The 16,881-nt window shown below is 36.7% G+C and overlaps 1 protein-coding gene across 1 annotated transcript in view; it reads right to left on the reverse strand.

The window, feature by feature from the left end:
- The window catches only part of CSMD3 (CUB and Sushi multiple domains 3), a 693,764-nt gene that overhangs the window by 593,474 nt on the left and 83,409 nt on the right, over positions 1 to 16,881 (reverse strand). The gene's annotated exons all lie outside the window — the stretch shown is intronic.

The raw sequence follows: 16,881 nt of genomic DNA on the forward strand, positions 1-16,881 counted from the left end.
TTCAGATCCATTTTGAAAGTCCTAATCTCTGTAGAGAGACAGTTCTCTCAACCCTTAATTTAAATGAAGTACTCTGGCTGCTGGGAAGGGAGAACAAAAACAAAGCACTCAGAGGACAATACTAAGGAAATGCATAAGTTGCTAAAGCTAAGAAACACAATATCTAACGAGTTAACTGGCAAAACTGTCTGATGTTGAAAGAAAAATTCCACTATAAAGCTCTTAGGATAAATGATGTATTTGATGTTTCACCATAACGCCAGTTAAAATAAACACATTCCCATGTAAAGGAGCTATAAAACTTTGTTAGCACATGTTGCTATCTATCTATTGATATCTATTTCTTGTATACACCTTACTAGAGTTATTTCTACATTTCTACATTTGCATATGCACCTTCATTTCTATTGCTTAGGGTGGGTTTTCTGTTTTTTTTTTTTTATTTATTGCTTAAATGCAAGAAAGATAAAATCGAAGTTTCACGCAAAAAAAGACTATTTTAAAATGAAAATGCCTGAACATTTATTTCATTTTTAACAGTATAAAACAACAACTTACATTTAATTTGTAAATTTAAATATCGGAACCTGTGAGAATCCTGTATTAATCCCAATGATCACACTAATAATATTTCCGTGATGATATATCTCTGGTTCCTCTACTGACAGTCAGAGCAAAACTAGTTTCCCTTTAACTCTTCAGTGCTGTAGCCTCTCCTGCCTTTTCTCTCATCAATCTTCTATGCATCTATACATGAATCCAAATCTTTCTGACACTTAAGCAGCAAACAGACCATGTCCAAGCAGCAAGTTCCAAGAATACCAAAGGCTAAAAAGTCAAGAAGCAGCTAACGAGAGAGAGAATCAAATATGCTGCAAAAGAAATCTGATGAATTAGATCAAATAACTGCTTATGCTGGCAATGAAGTCCTACTCACATTTATTAATGTTTTGGAGGGAAAATAAATGACTTGCACCTTGAATTTTGTCTTTTTATAGATATGTGTCTAACTATTTTTCCAGTATTATATTAGAAAGTAAAATACTCTGAAACATCTAGAGTTGTAATATATTACTTCTTAATCCTTCCTACTCCAAACTTTTTCCTGTATTTTCTATAGTACTCAGATAAGTCAAAGATCATGCTTTTTTTTGCTAGTGTTCTGCTATTCTTCATTAGAAAATGAGTATTTTAATTTAAAGAAAAGCTCATTCATCCTTTCACGATAATAAAGAGACATTCAATGAAATTAAATTTTGGCAGGTCAAAACTGAAAAAATGAACTGTTTCTTCAGACAATGAAGTTCAATTACCTAGTTGAACTAATTCTTATACAAATTGAAGACTTCAGAGAGATTCTAGAAGGGATTACTAATAAGAAGGGATAACTAATAAGTAAACCCAGAGTTTTAGCAGCAGATCACTGAAAGAATTGCCAAAGTTTTACAGGGGTTATAAAAATCTCATAATTCAATAAATAAACAAATTTATAGATAGTGGGTTAAACTGAAGCTTAGTAAAAACTTCCCAGTGAACAGCATATGCCATTATCTTCTCATAAAAGAAATTTTGTGTGTTGGTTGATTATAGAGCCAAGCCCATTGACAGCATAAGATAAAGTAGGTGAAATCAAAGATCAGACAGTACAACGTGTGTCCTTTGAACAGATTTAAAGAACACATACTGTCATTTTTCGCATCCTAGTTGCACCACCTAACCATTGGTTATGTTGACTTTGAAGTCTCTCTCTCCTGCCTTCCTCTCTTTCTGCTTTTAGTCCTATGCAAACTTTTACTGTTCTTTTGTACACCCTAGTTCCAAACAAATTTTTTGAAATCTCAAAAACTGTTATTAGAAAGGGAAAACACTCAGTAACAGACAACCCGGTCTGAATACGATTAGTCATTAAGCTTGCAAGTGTGCATGTTTGCATGCTCATTTAAGTATTGAGACATTATTAAAGGTGTTGCGCCATAACTGTGAGCACTGCAAGTTTGATTAGCAGCATTCCTTGTTAAATTCAGCTGATATTAGGTCTTCCAACTTCCCTTCTGAGGAAGCAAGTTACTGTCACATTGGATGAGGAGCAAAGTAAGGCATGTAAAGATGTCTTTAAAATAATTCTAACACTAATTCACATAGAAGTAACTCCTACACTTATTACACGTCTATTTGATCAGCTTAAAGTAAGTAAATACATTTGCCTTAACAGCCTATACAACAAAGAAAACAAGACTGAGCAGAAGTGGCTGACTGGGATCAAATTTTTCTCTCAGTTAAAAAGTTAGTAAAACAACTTACTCTTTATTCAACAATTCATTAACAAAACAAGATATGATTTATGAACTAATTTATTTTTGTCAAATGATAATTTTTCCCTGTCAAAATGCAAAATTGTTCATGCAATCTATTATTTTAAAATAATGATCATAGGTCAACGCTGAACATTTTTAATTGAACAGCTGCTTTGAACTAAACAATAAATTACTCATCAGGTTTTGGCATGATCATTATATTCTTTATAAAGCATGTTTCTAAAAACTGCTACCATCCATTGTCGATGTGAATCTTTTGTTGCATAACTCTCTACTTTTTTTTAGCATCAAAAATTAAGTAGAATTTTAAAATAATTATCTTTCCTATAAAAGACAATTTATTTTAAAACATCAGAAATAACAATAAAAACTTCAAAATTTAAGTAAGAAGACTCAGATATCTCACTACCATACAAAACATCCTTTAAAAATCTCTAGGGGCAGGATTTGGTGACTTCTTGAATAGAAAAACTGACCAGAATAAAGCCTATTAAAACCATTACTGTTAGGGGACTCAAAAACAGACTAGGCCCTTAAGGTGACAAGAATAAAATAATGAGAAAGTGATGACCTTTTAGCCTGTAACAACTAAAATATTAGGACAATGTAGCTTATTCTCTTCATCTTTTAAAGCTGAGTATGGGCTAAGGGTGGAATTACACCATACGTCTGAGCTGATCTTAGTGCTTCCTAGCTGCCAAAAGAGGGAAGGCCACTTCTTTTCATTTTCCTACACAATCCTGCCACTGGTTCTGGGGCTTGGCACACGTCTCTGTGAAAGGGTTCGCTCTGGTGAGCCCTAAGGAGTGCCAGAGGGAATGGGAGGGAAGGCAGGGGATCACACAGCCAAGTTCAGCAGAAGAGAGGAGCTGAATTTGCTTCTTTTAGTGGCAACGAGCTTTCAGACCAGCTCAACTGCCTTTTGTAACTTTGCCTTAATGTGTGAAAATAGCACAATATGGAAAGCAGAGATGGCATATTTTGCTTATCACCACTTTAGCGGCCAGGAACTTCCAGAGCAGCTTCCACTTATATTAAATATTCTGTGGAGTTTTGGAATTTTTCCATGATCAAAATGCTTGTGACATTATCACCACACATGTTATTTCTGTTCTGCTACAGAGATGAAGGCATAATAGCAGGGCATATGAAGGAGGAAAAGCTATCTTCATATATTTCAGGATCTATGTAGTTTATATGGAGAAGGCACAGTCTTAGAATATAGAGTCATTATTGAGTAACTAATAGAATAAATCCTATCCATTCATCAACCAAATTAGCTGGAAAACAGTAGCCTTCAGCACTAAGACTGCAACAGCTGAAAAATCAAACAAACAAAAAAAAACAAAAAACCCCACCAAACCCAAAGGATTCTATTGCACTCCTTTTTCTTCCAAAAATCTTACAGTCTAAGTCAGAGGCTAGTTACTTTTCTCTCAGGCCCCTGCTTTCTTTAGGAGGAAAAATGGGGGCAGAGAGTAGAGCACACAAAAAGAGGGAGAAGTCCACAGAATGCCAGAGGAAGGTCTTGCTCCTCAAACACTGGATATTGCTGTCTTTCTACAGAGTAGCCTGGAGCATTTGGTGCTCCAAGGCACAGCCTGAATCCACTGCAGTGGAGACTGAACTATGTATAAAGATTTTATTTTTGACCACTGTAGTGAGAAACTAAACTCTCCATTTTCCATAACCATTCTGAAATGCCCTTGAGGTGGAGGTAGAGGAGCAAAAGATCTTTGTAGTTGTGTTAGATGGGAAACGATTCAGACCTGAGAAAATATGGAAAACAGAGGGCAACAGAGACAAAACAAATCAAATCAAAGTGGAGGAGAACAAAGCCAAGAAAGAACAGAAAAGATTTTCCATAGGCAGAATTAAATTTCGGAGGGATATAGATTTGGTAAAAAGCTGTGAAGCTTAAGACTACTTATTCTATCATACCATAGATGATACCCTATAATGATCTTTGGAAGATTAGAAAAGTAAAGGGCTGTAAATTAAGGTATATATTATATAAGAATATAGAATATACACATTCCATTTTCAGTCTCATAACAGACAGGAATTTAATTCCATATTGTTCGTTATATATAAAATGTCATAGGGAACTTCACACATTCGTTCCTGACAGAAGTTTCTAGCAAGAAGGTGTAAAGCACTTTTCAGAAAATACATATTTGAGTTTAAAATAGAAAATAAGGACCCTCTTCCATGGGAGAAAAGCATAAATTAAAAATTTTGACTTGGAAATATCTAGATTTTCTGTTTTTAAACTTTCTTCTTGTCCACTGAAAATCAATGTATGTGAAGTTTTTGGCTCTTCCATCTCCATAAAAAAAAAAAAGGGAAGAAGATCCTCTAGAGATTAAAAAAAAAACTCTTCAGTACAGCTAAAATTTTCAGATTAAAAAAATATATTTCAATAATTAAGTATAACTTTTCCAATTAATTGACTGCTCTCTTGAGGAAACTCCTATATTATGAAACAAAGAGAAAGACACAGCAACAGTTAGAGGAATGTTTAGATACACAAAGCATGGTGAAACATTTAAATTCAGGATAAAATAACAGAAATTCTGACCTGAAATTTTGAAAATCTTCCCTTAACTGTTTCAATGTAGGAAGGATCTTTCCAAAATTAACAAAGGTGTGAAATGAATTGCAAAATAAGTGCATCACTGCTTCCTATATATGCTTAGCATCTGTATGTCAGAGCTTCTCAGTGTCCGTCAAGCAATGGAATTAATTCAAAACTCATTGGAATCATTGGGCATCTTCTCATCAATCCACATGACAGAATATAATGTTGTACTATTTTTCCCAAAAAAAAACTGTGATAATGCTTATCTAATATTTTTAAACATTAGGGAATAAGTAGAACTATTGTTGTAGCAGGGACTGAGTATTATATTTACAGTTTTAAGGACACACTGCTGTGTGAGTGACATTCCGCTGTTAGAGACCGTCATTTCAATATACAATATTGCTTCAGTGCTATAATGCATTTAGTGTTTGTGTCTAGGATTGGACAATAACTATGCACGTATAAAACACACAGCTATAAATAATTTTATCTACCAGGTCTGCACCTAGCATATATCTTTTTAAAATGGGGGGGAGAGGGGGGCAGTAGATTTAAATAAAGGCAAAAAAACCCCACCAGAATAAAACAGATATGAGTCCACTTAGCTAACGTATTTAGCAATTGTCAGAGAATAGATTAGGCTCTCTTATCTTAATTCCATTGCATGAGTTATTCTGAGTTACGTTCAAAAAATCTCAATAAACACTGTCAGATAGTGGAGTAAACAAGTGTTTTAAGGGAAATAATCATTACCCTAGATATCACACGAAGAAAGGAATGTGTGAGCTACCCACATTGTGATACCAGCACAAGGGGTTACTTTTGGCAGTCAGTCAGTCAAGTACAGTAAAACAAACAAACCTATATGGGAACTTTCAAGCACTTGCATTGTCTCTCCATTGGGTGGAAAAATGACAGTTTTATAAAAATGTTAAATGTAACTTTTTCAAACCACTGAGACACTTAATGCAAAGTATGAAATCAAAGCAAATATTATTGTCAGGTCACAACACAATTAACAGAGTGCACGGTGAATAATTTTTATTTAAACTTTCAGAGCTGGTCTAACTCCAGAGCTTTTTGGGAATTTTACATTTGAATTCAGTAGCAGGGATAAATGACCTCTTCTCTAAATACCAGCCTGTAAGAAGCACTTTGTTTAAACAAGCACAATTTTTATAAAAAAATGAAAAAGTACATTAAATATAATCAAAATTTTGAAATGGTATCTTCATGGCTGAATGTCAGTCACAAAAAGCTGCCCTGTGTAAATCGGTGTTATCAACTACTGCCATACAGGTCTGGTTCAGATTATCTTAATAATCAAACATGGTATAACAGCATGTTGATTGATAACCTAACATGGCTCTAATCAACCACAAAAGAATGTTGAATATTACTCTGAGAAAAGCCGTTTTTAATTTCCCTATACAACCATCCAAAAACAACCCAACCTTCCTTACAGTAGGATTAAGTACACTTCACTCAAAACACAAGGATGGAGACAAACTTTTTATATCTTTCACATAAAATTGAACAATCAGTTGTGTCAAATGTAACTCTTAGGTTCAATATATCAAAAGCTGAAAACATATCAGGATCTGCTGTGATAAGGTACTTATTTCAGGTTGTTAAAAAATGTTATCTTAGAACTGCACTATGATACAAACAGAAATCTGGATTTTTTTCAGGAAGCAAAAGCATAGTTGAGTGCATTTCACGATTTTAGTTAAGGCAAGTGAAAGATCTTAAGGAATGATTTCCAGAAGGAAAAATATGAGAAAATAATCAATTTAGAGTGGACCAACAGGGACAGGAAAGGTAGGACAGAGAGAGATCAAACAGCGTCATTAAGGAATGTGGAATAGAATGGACTAAGAGATACATTATGGGATGATACATATGGGATATATGAGCTACTTAAGAATGACTTGGCATGTCAGCAGTTTGTTAGTGAAAAATAATATTGTGAAGAGAATGACATTTTTTTCAATTCTATTTTAAAATTTATTTTTACTTCTTATAATTTTTTGAAATCCATAAAGGAAATAAAACTTAATAGAAGCTATTATAGCCATGATTCATTTTCACATGGTCTGCTATAACATTTACCACAGCATGGGCACTTGGCAAAGGATATTTTTGTAATTATTAATAATCAAATAGCAATAGGGTTAATTACCTTGATTAGCGTGACACTGAGGCTTTTTCACCCAGATTTTATTTATAGCACTGAATTATCAAGTGCCGTGCTACACACTTGCTGTTAAGGCAGTAAGGGGTGACTGTGAGGTGCCAGCAGAGGGGCGTCGGGACTCTTTCGGATTCCGGGGTTAGTTGTCCTGAACTCAAGAGAGCATCATTTCTCACGTGTGAGAGTTTATTAGGGCTAAGAGGTTATAGCAAAGCTAAAAGTATAGCAAAGCTAGAAATATAACAGTGCTGAAAATACATATCCATATCAGAGCTCTACAGTGCCATCACAGGTGCCCAGTAGAGCAACCGCTCTTGCTGCTTATGGGCCATCACTCCAGGAGAGCTTTCCCTGGTTTCTCCTCACCACACTGGTGACATCAGTGGTGCCCTGCTGACAGGTGGGTCCTCGGGTCCTCAGGCCAGCTAACCGTCAGCCCGAGTCCACCCAAGCATATATGACTTACTCCCTTTTACACCCGGTCAGGACACCGCCAGCCGCAGCCAGAGCAAGGCCATGCAGCTCTGGTCAGTACCCGCGGGCGCAGCGTCAGGTGGCCCAGTGCTCAGCCCAAACACTGCTCGCCGGGCAGCAACGTGCCCCTTGGCAGCCCCTTCTGCCGGGAATGGCGCCACAGCCTGTGGTGCCTGTGGTGCTGGTCTGCGGTGTCACTTCTCCTTGGTCTGCTCTGGTCGCTCAAGGGCTCGTTAGAGGGTGCATCCCCGGGCTGCAGCAACCCCAGGGTGCGGCGGCGCCGGTCCTGAAGCCCCCGGGGCTTGTTGACTCTTGGGGAGCGCCCCGGAGCAACCCCTCTTCCATGGGCTGCACCAGCCACAGCCCCACGCTTGCCTGCGTGGCGCCTGTCAGTGACTTCATAGTTTCAAATTAAAAAAAAAAAGTACTTTGACTTAATTTGATTTTATAACGGGAGCAAACTTATGGCAGTGGTTACACACTTCAGACTCCATCCTTGAATATTTACCATTGCCTTCAAACTGTAGAAGACTTTTTCCAATTTTATCAATAGCTGCATTGCAAATGATGACTGAAATACTACAGAATATCAAGTATTTACAAGACAGAAATGTCCTAGAAGCAAAGAAAAACGAGTAACAAATATTTAGCAGAGGTGGGTTTCAGAGATGAAATCATATTCATCTCCCTATAAAACTTCTTGTGTATGTACTTTTCATTTGTATAATGACAGTACCAGCTTTTCCAGAGGATAATAATTATCAGAGGCTGTAAAAGAGGTTTTCTTCTGGCATTACACAAGAAGTTAAGTACTGTTTTAAGCATACAAACAGCCCAGACCAGCTAACCCAATATCCATCAGCTACTTCAAACTAGCCAAACCAGCCCAGTTACTTCAAAGAAAGATATCCCCCGGAAGGCTACTAATAATGGGGAAGTCTCTTCCTACGGTCAGTTAAAAGAAAGTTGCTTCCATCTTCAAATAATCACTATGGAACTTTTTAATTTTTTAATCTTCGACATTTAATTTGGGGCATCTTTGCTAGCTATGTAAATGTCTAATCCATCTTTCTTATCTTGCTAAAATCTTGGCCTCTTTGCAATAATGTGAGCATAAATTCAAGAAGCCAATTGTGCCTTGTCTGAACAAGCACTTTCTCGTATTAGTTTTAATTTTCCACCTTTCACTTTCAATGGATATCTAGAAATTCAACACCATACCAAAATATTCCCAAGAATATAGATCAGTTGGTGTGAGTTACTGTTCTCACAGCTTTATGTTTATAATCACAGTGCTAAGCATTTTATTGCTTTCATATAATTTCTTCATGAAGCAAAATTTCCAGACTGCAAAAACATAATTTCTATTTAACTGGCTTGCCTGCTCAAAACCCATCTCTCAGAGCTAAAAATCTTGTGTCTATTTACCATTGCATCCTGCTGCATTTGTTTCAATTATCTTTGTTTCTTTAATCTGAAGCTTTGCTTTATTTACTGCTGTGAGTTCTTCTCCTTGTTGAAACTATTTTCAGCATTTTGCACATATTTCATTTCTACCTTTGCCCTGCTTGTTTTTGTTCAGTTTAAATTTTCTTGTTTATATCATTCACTCCTCTGTCTAATCGTTTTCCACTTTGCTTGCCAGCTCACTTTGCTGTCTTTTCTTTTTTTAATTGCCATTGTTCTGTCTTTCCATCTGCATTGGGTTTTGATCTTTTCATCTTCTATTTTCCTTTCTCTTCAATGATCTTTGACTGGCATTTACAGCTTTTTATTTTCTGTTTCTTTGTGTGAGGGGAGAATGTCATCCAATTTGGTTTTGTTCAGTGCTCTCTAATTCCCCAGTGAAATTCTTTCCTTTCTGTAGTGTCTTCTCATTCCATGCAAACAGTGGACAAAGTGAGAGCACTGTGAATCGACTGGAAGAAGAAATCAATGACTCAGGGCTCAGCAATTTCCAAAGTGATGAATCCTTAATTTGCTCCTAATCAACTCACACAGCTTCTGCCCTGGTTGCCGGTTTGGACAGGGGGGAACAGCGATGAGAAAAGAAAACTACCTGCACTTTGTCCATAATAAACATGGTCTGAGTGCAAAAACCTCAAGAGCTACAGTTGCCTCTGATGGTAATGGAAACTTCTTCAGGTCCACTGTCTCCCTGTTGTCAGCTATTGGTCCATATCAGTACTCAGAAATGCTGAAATAGGCTTTGATTATTCAAACAGGAGAGTGAAAAAAGGAAGCTTTCACGTGCTTAAGTTGTCAAGATTATTCAGGAATGAGGACCTGAATGATTGCAAATGTTCCCCTCTGATATGTCTTAAAGGCTTACTAACTAAATAACCAAAGAGATTTTGTCACTGTTGGATTTAATATAGAATTTCACAGAGTTACCATTTTCTCTGTATTTAACTAGCACTGAGTTTGCTAATTTGAGCAACATTTTTTGTAGTAGATAAAAGGGAAAGGACTAACTTGGAAAGTAACTCTAATAACAATTTGAAAGGTCAGCAGTACAAGACAAATGATGATGTAATTCAGTAAGGGACGTGGTAGGGTTTAGGTAAACAAGGTACTGTTCGTACTAGAAAGCACTTACAGAGAACAAAAGGGTACCCATACATGAAGCAGTATGGAGCCATATACAAAAAAACCTAGCTTGGGGTCAGAAAGGTGAATCAACATATCACCATGGCATTCTGCCCATGCAAGACTTTGGCGTTAGCTCTGGGCTCTCTGTGCTGTGCCTCATAGATCACCGAAAGACAAGGGAAGTGGGAAGGGACAAGGGAAGGAGCAAAGACATTCATTATAAGCAAAACAAGTCCCAAAGCCAAGAAATTCTCTAAGTGGAAACTGGCATAGGAGGAGTGAAGGAAGAAGGCAGTAAAAACAAGGGCAAAAAGTGGGGATTTTTTTGTCTTCTGGCTTTGAGGAGACTTCATAAGAAAAAGATCATCTGGAGTGTAGGTGGTACTTGCTAACAAATAACAGCATTAAAGAATCCTGAATAAGGACAAGGTGACAGGTTTGGCTGGGCGATGGTAAAGGAAGTTAAGTAGACGTAAAACTTTTAAAAGAATTTGAATATTAAGGTCAAAGTCCTAAGGACCAGAAAAAGGAGTCTGACCAGAAGAAGGAGTCAGAAGAAAAAGATTACTGTAGGGTGGTACTAGGTAATGTGTTACAAGCTGGAGATTGCGCTAAGGTTAGTAGCTTAGCCTAGCTGCTGCCTGTTTGGCCTTGGCTTCATCTGCAGTTATTTAGTAAGAAAAGACATACATATTCAGCATAGGTAGAAAACAAAACAGAAAAACAAGCAGAGGTATTAAATGAGGGCACTGGAAGTTTCTGTTAGTGCCATTCATTCTCTTGCTAGCCTTCCTTCTCCATAAGATCTCTGTTAAGATGATTTTGACAATTTAGTATGTATTAGATGTAAATTATAATTCATCTACTTTACAAATGGAAAGTTTTATAAGTGAAATCCAGTCTTCTTCCAGAAAGAAATTTTTCCCCTGTTAAAGGTGGGGATTCGTAATATTTTACTTATTACTATTTATTTTGAAGTAAGAACATAAAATAATTAGAGTATCGTTGATTTTACTATTTTTTTAATTAATCCCCTTCCAAGAATGATTTTTGATAAACTTTTAGATTTAGAATTAAAGTAATATTTTGGATAAAATGATAATGCTAGCATTCCATCACTGCAAGATCAAAGCAAAGCAGATTATTCAGAGAAAGTAGGATTGTATGACAAGTTCTAGGATAACTCACAGTGTCTGATTATGTTGTTGACAATGCCTGGCACATTACTTGGGAAGAAGTGGGCAGCTGCCGATGCCATCAGGACTGGAGTGGGCACTGACAGGGTGCTGGCAGGGTGCTCCATCAGTCCATGCGGGTGTTCCCTTGGCAGCTCCAAAAAGCACCCGGCCACACTCCCACCCCAGCCCTCCTGCCTGCAGAAGCAGACCCAGCTCTTATGCTATAGCCAGAGCAACAGGTTTGGCTTATTCCTGCTTGGGCTGAGGTGATGAAGGGCAGGGCACCCAGTACTCCCAACAACCCTGATTACATTATTTACCTATTTTACCTGTTTTAAAGGTTGCACCTTTTCTGGTTTCTTGGCCTTCCATTTTGCTCTCCTTGTACCTCCATTTCTCCATCCTCATCCCCTCCCAAATAATAACAATAAAAAGACTTACTGCTTTTTCCCTATTGGTCCCAGCTTCACTACATCTGTCTACCCTTCACAGCACTGCTTGTGACATACAGCAGCTTCTTGGACTGTTACCTGTTATGGCCAGCAGCTTCTCACGTCTTGTCCTGCAGCCTTCCATGCCCCCTCCAGCTACCTTGACTTCAAGCCAGGACCTAGACAGCAGCCCACTCCCCTGCCTGCAGCCTTAACAGCACTGAGTGTGAATTAATTTTAAAGGTTCTCGGTAATTTTATGTTCTTCTACTTCCAAATTTTTGCACTGTTCGTAATTAGTGGGACCAATGAAACTCATTTTACTTTTATAGCCAGTAACTCACAGTCTTAATGTGTCAACATCTGTTGTTCCATATGTTAAGCATTAAAAAATTAAGTATTTTAGTTTAGTTAAGTTTAGTTTAAACTTATTCCTCACTTGTGTAGTAGCGATTACTTTTTCGCGTAGTTGGCAATACTATTATAAAAGTGTGAGCTTGCTTTTTTTACCATGAAATTCAAATTTTTGGAAGTTTTAGGCTGAAGATAACATATCCAATTCCTGCTTACTTGAGCAGGAAATGCAGGTGGAAGGATAATTCATCTTGCTTAAAAACAAGAAGTTAGAAGGGATGAATATTAGCTCAAATACCTTTGAAACACTGGCTGGAAATGTTAAAGCTTCCAGTTTTGTGAGGCCTACGACCTTACTTGCCAAGTCATTTTTTGACCGTGAGTAGGTTGGGAAAAGTTTTAATACATACAGTTAAATCTTCGGACGCTCTAACACATATCAACATTGAAAAATATCTCTACAGATATATGCTAGTCTTGGAGGCTCTCAAACACAGACAAAATATACATTTATTCAATGTTCATAAATTCTAATTTGCCCCAGTTTGTTAAACCTCCATGTCTCATAATTTCTGATAAATGTATCCATACTTCTTTTTACCTGTACAAACAAATGAATAGCTGTCATAAAAAGGTTATACCTTCTTGCTAATAGTGGAGTTTTTCGTACTCTGATAGCACGCTTGTCCTTTCAAAGACCATATAGTAGATTTTTCTGATATTTTTTACTAGAAAATTCTAGCAGACTTGTCATTGTCTAAAGAATTTTATTTTAAACTTCAGAGAAAATATTTGGAAAAAATATACCTTTTGGCTACTAAAAAATTGCTTTCTGAATGTAAAGCTATGCAAGTTTCTCTTACTTTGCAAAGTAAGACAGAAATATGCTGGATTGAATTACTGATTTTTTTCAGTACAACTGCAGCACGGATGCATTTTGCCTCTGTTTAAAATAGGCCTGAACTTGTTTTTTTAAATTTTGTGATGAAAGTTTAAATGACAAATAAATTGACTAGTTAAGTACTGGTAATTTTAAATGGATATATTCACTTGCAACTATGAACAGAGCTTGGGTTGATAATCACAAGTTATTATTAGAACTACCCTTAAATAATTGAATATCATGTTGCATATTGGAGTGATAATTAGATCAAAAATGATGTTTTAGATACCTAGTGAGTATGATATATCTGTTTTAAAAGTAGTTTTCAATGCTATGCATTTCTAAGAAAAAAGGGCAAACATACTTCTCAGTGTTTACTGATAGTATATGAAATTACTCTCAGAAGTTTCTTAAAATAACACTATTAGGGTTGGAAAGTAAAATTGTTGTGAGGAAAAATCAGATTTGGAGTTGCCATTTTCTCTTCTGTCTACATATGCATCTACATATACATCACACTGCCACTAATCGTGTGTTTTTAAAATTAATTGTTGTTGCAATATGACTATTTAATGAGTGACAAGAAGAGTACCTATTGAACAATTTATATAGTTCCTAACCTTATGTTTTCTAGAATATCTAAATCTTGCTTTGAAGGCAATCATTAAATAATTTTCTCCCAGATTTTTGTTTATGCTGTCAGGATCCTGAGGGCACCACCAGCCCTTACTGGCCTGAGCTGCCTCAACGGGAGCCTCCCACCACCCATCTGCCCAGGGGCCCAGAGTCCCCATTTCAGCTCAGCCTGGGCCCCCAGTCCCTGCCCCAGAGACACCAAAGCAGTGCAGGTCTCCAGCACTGACCCTGTCTCCTGCGGGCACCCCTGGGACCTGTGCTGTGGGGAGCTCGGCTCCCGGGGGCACCCCTGGGTCACCTCACTCCTGGCTTGTCCCTCCTCATGCAGCAGCCCTGCTCCTCCTGCTCCCTGATTTATGGCACTCACTACACTGCAGTGAATTCTTTACAGATTATACTACAATTTATTTTCGTAACATGCAAGAGAGATCATCAGATAGCTCCAAAGACAGCTTTTCAAAGCTGTTGATTTATGCAATCTTTTATCAGCTCAAATCATTATCTTTCATTAACTTCATTTAAAAGTGAGATTTCTCAGCACTAGTGCAAACAGAACTCCCCTTTCTCAAGCTGGGCACTCAAAAAATGGAAAACACATGATTAGTATGCCTATCATTGAACTGAGTTTAAATGATTTACCTAGTAACACACACTTTCTGTGAAATGCAGAAATTAAAAAAAAAAAGAAAAAAGTTCAGTCTGGAAATGCAACAGCTACCCTTCATTCAGAATAGAAGTCTGAATTAATAGCAGCTTTCAAAAATAGGGCGTACCCAAAGTTGCAGTTTAAAAGTAATCATATCTATCGAAAACCCTGCATTTTTTTTTGGAGAGCTAGATATACGTATGTGAAAGAAAAGATACACGAAAGTCACAAACACGCACAGGGAAGGCAAGAAGAAAGCCCTAAAGAATATCAATGCCTAAAGCATGACCCCAAAAGACTGATTAAAGTGAAATTTTTCTGAGAGTTTTGGGTCAAAACCAGTAAATAATTTTTTTTTATGTAAACAGATAAAAAAAATCTGGAGATTCAAAGTTGTTGTATAGAAAGATATTTTCTATATGCAGCTTGAGGTAAAAATCTAATATATTGAAGATGCTTAATCTAGCATATGCAATTAAAAAATGAAGAAGGGATAGTATTGTCTGTTATAAAGTGAAGGGGGGAAAAGGATTAGTAATTTGATTACATTTTTCTGAATGTCACCAGGTAAAACAATAAAACCCATTCTCATGCTGGAACAAAAGTTTTGCAAGCACTGCACTTAAGTAAAATTTTTTCTGGTTTAAATAAACACCTTTTGTAAAAAGAAAAGTCTATGGAACATCATCTTGTACTTGCTACAGCAATCTGCAAAAACAAAGCCAGTCACCGTGGGAAAAAAAATTAGTAAAGCTTGCATAATTTCACTATTAAATTCCTTAAATAAAACCTGATTTTCTACTCTCATAAAAACGTATACTATTTCTCTACTGCACCCACATGCTAGCAAGATCTTGTGAGACATGCAAAGCAAGTCTACTTCAAGACTCAGAGGGAAGATTAATTTTATTCTCCTTTTTCAGTGCTGACTTATTCTCTTCTATTTTACAGAACTCCTTATTCCTTTCCTCAGCATAATGTTGTGGCATCCTAAGTGCACAATACCTAAGTTTTTGAGCATGCTACAGTACTTGCCAGGCCTCCTTCACTTTGTTAATATGTCTTCTAAAAAATATCCCAAAGCTCCAGCTTTGAAGGCTTAGTATAACAAAAAGGAAACCTGCATGCATGCATATATATACATTATGTATCTATGTGTACAGATAGATTGTTAGGTGTATGAGAACACACACACACACACACCCCTTCTTAGCGGCTTGAACAAGATACATACAAACAAAAGAAAAATCTGCCTCTGCAACTTCATATCATTTTCTTCTTCCTTCCATCTTACCAGCTTTCTTTACCTGTTTTCTCTTCTGCTCATTAAGACAGCAACTCAGTAAGAACCATAAGTTCTTAATAGCAGTAATTCTTTTGTTCCATCTGTGAAGACTGTTTTTCAGCTATTCTTCAGGATTACCAATTCCAGTAAATACACCAACGGAAGTCTTCACTGACCAAGAGGATTTTGCTTTCTGGCTTCCTGCACGTGATCAAATATCCATTGAAACTGTTTTCTGAGGGGTGGCCAGAAAGGAGAAGAGCTTATCTGCACACTCTTGGATTTGCTTGCAAAAGACAACCCCGAATTTTTTCAGTTGTGGGTGGCCTGCTTGCCTGAAGCTAATATCAGAAGTGCTTACAATCACTGATGAAACAGGAAATACGAATGGAAGCACAGACATAGAAAGAAAAAAAAACTTCATTCTAGATACATTTTCCTGTGTCTGCTTTTTGTTGCTCACTTGATAAACAGAATTCACACCCCGCAAACATTTGAGATAAAACATCTTCTGTTCTATTTTTTCTCCTGTAGTATGTTAATTCCTAGTGGACAAGTGCTGGACTGTTAGCCAGGATTTTAAAAAAAAAATTACAATAAATCAACACTTGCCATATAATATTTAGCCTTATGAAAACACATTACTTTATTAAAGCAGCACTATGTGAAAATAAAATGAAATTGGATGACCTCTGCATAAGAATACACATTACATTCTTTGTCACAGTAAACATAACTAATATATGTATGTATAACATATGCGTTGCTATTGCAAATTTGTTATATATCCCTCAATCTACAACTCTCCAGAACTGAACATTTGGATCATAGCTCTGAAATATGCACTGATAAAAAATGTTCTGCAACCCCTTATGTTCTTGATTTTCAAACTATTTTTCTTTTAGTCTTATGGTCCCTTTGTGACCCCTCATACACAATTGCTAAGACATGGCATTATCCTTTTCCAATCCCTCCTGAAAGCCTCCTGTTGCAAAGATTAGAAAAGTTGCACAGCTCCTAGTTCACTCAAACTGAGACCAGCACTATCTCATCTTCATTTACACTCATTTGTTTCCCATATGTTTCGTAGTTCATTGCATTTTGTCGAGATGACAAGTTTTATGTCAGTACTAGAAATTGTTTTTAGCAATTCCTTTAAATAAATTTAAAGTACATCATGTATTTAAGCCATTTTTGATTAACTAAGGAAAAGGTGCACCTTAAAGTCTGGATGAGAAAAAATCTGTAATGTAAAGGCATTAGCTTTTATCAGCTTCTCAGATATTTTTAACATACAAACAGAGGTCACA

Source organism: Dromaius novaehollandiae, chromosome 2 (assembly GCF_036370855.1).
Source record: "Dromaius novaehollandiae isolate bDroNov1 chromosome 2, bDroNov1.hap1, whole genome shotgun sequence".
NCBI lineage: Eukaryota > Metazoa > Chordata > Aves > Casuariiformes > Dromaiidae > Dromaius > Dromaius novaehollandiae.